This window comes from Hermetia illucens, chromosome 4 (genome assembly GCF_905115235.1).
Source record: "Hermetia illucens chromosome 4, iHerIll2.2.curated.20191125, whole genome shotgun sequence".
Classification (NCBI taxonomy): domain Eukaryota; kingdom Metazoa; phylum Arthropoda; class Insecta; order Diptera; family Stratiomyidae; genus Hermetia; species Hermetia illucens.
Window position 1 is genome coordinate 150,741,999 of NC_051852.1, and position 6,128 is coordinate 150,748,126.

Consider the following 6,128-nt stretch of genomic DNA (forward strand, 5'->3'; position numbering starts at 1 on the left):
GAAAGGTGAACACTGAACACTGAACGCAACAGACTTTTAAGTTAGCGGCGGTTTTCATATTAAACTACACTTATGACTACAAACATAGGAGTTAGTCAACTTAACCTGTAACATACCAAAGCCTCTTCCTATCTACTGGCGGCAAGGCTGGCAAACTTACAAGACTATCCTCATGTATTTCTGGTTCAAGGACCGTGAGGTCGTTTCAACAAAATCTGTGGTATTAGATCGGTAAAAGGGACTAGGACCTTCTTTGATGAGAGATCCTCGAAGCTGAGGGCCTGCGTTCTGATGTTAAAATTGACGCAAGAACTAAGGGATCTAATAGTGTATACAGAATCATGTGGCCTTGAACTCTTAATAGGTTGTGCGAAAGGACAACATATTTGTTGGGGCAATAGTAAATGTAATCCTAGAGGAGACAAGCTATTCGATTTTGTCACTTCAACTGGTTTGATGACGGAAAACGTATGGTGCGCCCTACGCTCGTGGGGCCAAGAAGAAGTGAAGTAATTGATCTAACAATCTGCACTTCAAAGTTATTAGAGTTGATTAGAGAATAAGAGAATAAGAACTCCTTTGGTGATAGAAGATCAATTGGAAACTCAGCATCGCATACTTTTAGAGCACTTTGAAGAGGCTTGCCCTTTTTCCCGAGGCCAACGCGGTAATACGATAAGCGGTTCCACCAGAGAACTGCAAAGACTCAAGAAATCAACCAGACGACTTCTAAATGGTGCAATAAGGATGAAGACGGGTTAAATTTTCAGAACCCACAGCATGAATATAAAAGGCTCGTAAAAAGTTCGAAACAAGACTCTTTTAGAGCATACTATGAGCAACTAGGAGACTTCCAACCTGTGCAAAGTCCTTAATAAGAATGAGTGGGGCAACTTGGACTCTCTTAGAATATCGGATGGAATTTTCACCAACTCCAGAGTTGAGTCTATACAGACTCACTTGGAAGTACTTGGAAGTCTTGACAATTGGTGCACGCTTTCCTTTTGTGGCTCATGAGTTTCCTCAACACTCAATTCAGAACTTACCGCTAGCTCCTGCCATACGATTATATGAGACTTTTACTCACTAAAACCACCTCCTTCTCCTTCGCTTACCCCGTGGGACTGGCATTTCGGTATTACATTGCGGGGCAGGATCAGTTACGAACTGCGGCTCGTGTCGTTTGCTACTTTCCTCCGAGGCTCCTCCTTCCTCAACATATTGTAGATTGCCTTAATGAATTTTTTCACCACCCTCCAAGGTTTTGCAGTGGGTCACATTTCATCTACGGTATTCTCGGATGACTACCGCGCCCCGGCTTCAATTTCCGCCTCCGCTCTATGTGCGATGAACCTCGGGCAGTAGAAAACATCATTGTCCGCATCCTCCGGAACCATCTCGCATGTCAGGCAATATGGAGAGTCGTCACGCCTGAAGCGATAAATGTATGCATGATACCCTCCGTGTCCGCTAAGGAATTGAGTTAGGTCGTAGCTCACTTCACCGTGCCTTCGCGTGATCCATTTTGAGACGTTTGAAATAATCCTAGGAGTCCAGCGTTCTTTAGATGAATCATCCCATATTTTTTGCCACCTCAAAATGGATTCATTTCGTGCTAATTGCCAACGATAGGTACAGGACTCGCCGATTGCATATAATGGATCATAGAAGCATCGACTCTCGTTCGCCAAGATGCCTGCTATCACACATGCTGCTTCGTCTGATGTTGTACGGTAAGCGCACGACGTTCGCAATGCACTCAGTCGATATGGAACTGTGATTTTCCTTTTTTTTTGCTTCTAGCTTTAGTATTGATGCGCCGACTGGAGCTGCATAAAGCAAGATGGAGCTGACAATTCCTGAGATAAGGAGTCGACGGCTTTACCGTAGACGACCTAGGTTTGGTAACAATCATGCCAACAATGTAGCAACCCCGGAAGCCTGGGCTGCTAAATTCTCAAGAGAGGCTTGAATTTCAGCCTTTGAACAACCATGACTACTAGCGACTACTACCGAATGTATTATGTGTTCGCCAATTCTAATCTTTATCGACGTTTGCTTCCTTCGCTTGGTGATCAAAACTCGGTTTTATGCTCTGCGAGCGTCAAACCAACGTCTTCTAGCCAAGACTTTATTTCAAAAAGTGCCTCGTTTGTGCGGACCTCGATCTCCTCAATATCTTGTGCCACGATAATCACTCCTTTGGGCAGTTGCAACTTTAAAATTCCATCATTCATTATTATCCACAGCAGAGGACCGAGAACTGATCTTTGTAGAACATCTCAGGCTGTTCTTTATGTCTTAGGTCTATCGTCCGAATCGTAACATAATTGCCTCTTCCGGAGGAATTCTATGACTATACAAACCAAGTATTTGGGAGTCCCCAATCTGGCTAAACCCGCAATTATTTCGCTCCATTTTGCGGTATTGAAAGCATTCTTGACGTCGAGAGGAACTATCGCGCAAGATTTATTGGCCTCCACTGCTTCCTCACCAATTTTCGTCACCGTACTGATCGCATTAACAGTAAATCTTGTCTTTCGAAATCCGAACTGCCTATCTGAGAGGCCACCCTAGTTTTGTGCAAACGGTACAAGTCTGTTGTAGATGACTCGTTCGAAAAGTTTGCCTACGCCGTTTAATAGACATATAGGCCTATGACACAAAGGATCACCCAAAGGTTTATGTCGCTTCGGGACTAGGATAAGCTTCTGTTTCGTCCGCTTTTCGGGTAAAATCCCTTTTTTTGAGGCACGTCATAAATGTTTCAGCGAACCACCTTGGAACTGCTTGAGCGGCCACTACCAGAGCTTTGTTTGGAATGTCATCTAAGCCTGGGGCGTCATTTTCTAAAATTTACTTTGCGGCTTCCAGGACTTCTTCAGTGGGAGTCTTGGGAGTTTCATCGGAATCTATCTGGACAGTGGGCAGGTTCGATTCATTCGAAACTGTTGGAAAGAGAGTACAGATGGAATTCCGCAGTAAATCAGAATTAGTGATCGGTGGCAAGCGTTCACTCTTTATTGACGCCATGACTGCCTTTTATGCATCTTCCCATGGGTCGGAGTCAGCTTTCTTGCATAACCTCTTGAAGTGGTCAGTGTCTATCTATCTGTCTGTCTGTCTGTAACCGCACCTTCCTCACTTCTTCTGCTTTTCGCAGTTTATCCTGGATTGCTGCGATCATGGAATTGATCGCATCCCAGTCCTCCTGACAAGTTACCATTCTCCGAACAAAATTTTCCGCTGGTAACACTATTTTCTTCCACGAACCTAGGAGATTGGAATAATACTTGTGCTGGGTCCTCTCGGACCCCGTCGCAGTTTAGGCAATTAGGTGAGCTGTCCAATTTAAACGTGTACAGGTATTGCCAGTATCCTCCATGGCCGGTGAAAAACTGGGTGAGATTATAATTGATCCACACATCTCCACATTTCTCACCAGCCACTCTCCGATGGAAGGGATCAGCCTGTAAGTCCAATGATCCTTTCCTGGCTGGTCCCATCGCCGTTGTTCATCATTTCGATTGCCAGGGTGTCAATCGGCATCATTCCCGAGATGATGAACGCTGCATCATCTCAGATGGCCCTGAAGGCAGAATACACCCTTAAGGTTGTTCTTCACTAAACCGTGTGTCTGTCTGTCTTTCTGTCTGTCTGTCTGTCCGTTGCAAGTATTTTTCTTGGAGAAGGTTATAGCGACTGATACCAAATTTGATGGAAAGGTAGCAACTGTGACCGCTCAGGCATACAGTGAATTACATCGTTTTACGTCGAATTTAAAGGGATTCCCCATATAAAAAGGGGGTCTAATTTTTTTTTTTTGCCAAATATAGTCATGTGGGGTATTAAATGAAAGGTGTCAATTAGTACTTTCCGATGCCGATCTTAATTTCGATATTTGTTGGTAAGACGGGGAGTGCGGGGGGGTCGAAATTGATTATCTCTTTCACGGACTCATTCTCAGAAAAATCTGAAAAAAGAATCAGTAGGCTTCCATTATATAGTGCGTAGGGCATTAAGCATGATCGTACCAAGTTTGGTCGAAATGGCATTATTATCAACAAAGTTATAATAGGTCAAATTTGCCGCTTCATATTATATTTTATCATATACTATTACCAACTTTTATAACTCTGAGGTAAACTTAATGGGGGTTTTACTCAATTTTCCCAAAAATATGGTAATATGCTATTATTAACTTAATTTGAACAGATATCGATATGGAGAGTATTTTGAGGCCTGTACACCATATAGAGGCAACTTCATGATTTTTTTTTTCAGATTTTTCGGTTGGGTAGTTTCTGAGAATGGGTCCGTTAAAGAAATCATCATTTTCCACCCCTCCCACTCCCCGCCTTTTTAACAAACTTCGAGACCTTTCATTTGATACCCCACATGACTATATTTGGTGAAAAAAATTGTTACACCCCCCTTTTACATGTATGGGGACCCCCTCCTAAATTTCAACGTAGGAGGATGTCACTCACTGCATGTCTGGGAGTCCACAGGTCCCACCTTCTCACCAAATTTCGTGTCAATCGGTATAGTCGTTTCTGAGAAAAGTGCTTGTGACAGACAGACAGACAGACAGGCAGGCAGACAGACAGACGACAAATGCAATACAAGATGACAAATGCTGCGCAATGGTGACATTCGATGTAAAAAATGCATTCAACACTGCAAAGTGGACGAGAATCGTAGAGACTCCAACCAAACTACAGGCTCCAAAGTACATTGTACGCATCGTTGTTGCATTTCTTCTTGGAAGATTATATTGCGACTCGGACGATGGAGAAAAATTATTCCCAATGACGTGCGGTGTACCACAGGGGTCTGTCTTAGGTCGCTTACTGTGGTTAATTATGTACAATGGAGTGCTGACGCTACGCCTTCCTAACGGCGTGACAACTATTGGCTTTGCGGACGATATCGGGGTAACAATAGTGGCAAAACGCTTAGACGAGATCGAAATCTATGCAAATGAAGCGATATGGGAGATCAATTCCTGGTTGAAAAAGTCATGTCTATCACTTGCTGAACATAAAACGGAACTAGTGCTAATCAGTAAAAGAAGGAAAAGCACGACCGTGAAAACTGAAGTTGGTGAAAAAACAATTTACTCCCAAGAGTCGCTTAAATATTTGGGAGTAATGATTGACAAAAGACTCAACTTTAAAAAACACATTGAGTGCGCTGCAACTAAAGCATCTTCCATCGCTGTAATGATCTTGAGGATACTACCGAACATTGGTGGACCAAGACAAAGTCGACGTCGTCTTATTTCAAGGGTAGTTAGTTCCGTGCTACTCCAGTTTGGGCAACGGTTCTGGAAAATAAATCAAACTGCGGAAAACTAGGAATGGCGTATCGACTAAGTGCACTCCGGATATGCAGTGCTTATCGAACGACATCAAGAGAAGCAGCATACGTACTGGCAGGGACAATCCCCATAGACATCTTGGCGGATGAAGGTCGGCGTCTCTACGACAATATGTATGCAATCGGTGAGTCTATTGTACTTCGACGGCAACTAGCACGGCGGGAATCCATCGGAAAATGGCAAAAGAGATGGAACGAGGCTCAAACTAGCCGTTGGACCTACCGTATCATTCAACACATTCGAAGATGGATGGAAAGGAATCACGGGGAACTAAGCTACGAGCATGGAGGTTATCGGGCTTATCTTTATCGATTTGGACACGACGAGTCACCATGGTGCCCAAGATGTGGTAACGTGGCTGAGAATGTGGAGCATGTTGTATTTGAGTGCCCAACGTTTACAGCACACCGAACTAAGCTGGAGGCGATCGCAGAAAGGCGCTTAACACCTGGAAATATAGCGGAGTTTATATTGGAATCAACGGAGGCTTGGAATCAAGTAGTAATTGAGCTGAAAATGATTCATCAACAGCAAAGGCATGAAGAACTGCGAAGAAAGCAAGAAAGGGAGCGAACAATAATGCGCCGCAGTTAAGAACTGATCCAGCCCCACGATGCAATGCTTATAGCAGTCCCGTGGGGAGAGTGGAACAAGAAGGTGGTTTTAGGGAGTAGAAGTCTCACATAACTGTATGGTAGGAGCCAGCAGTGGGTTTTGAAACTTTCCACCTTCCAACGATGAAAAA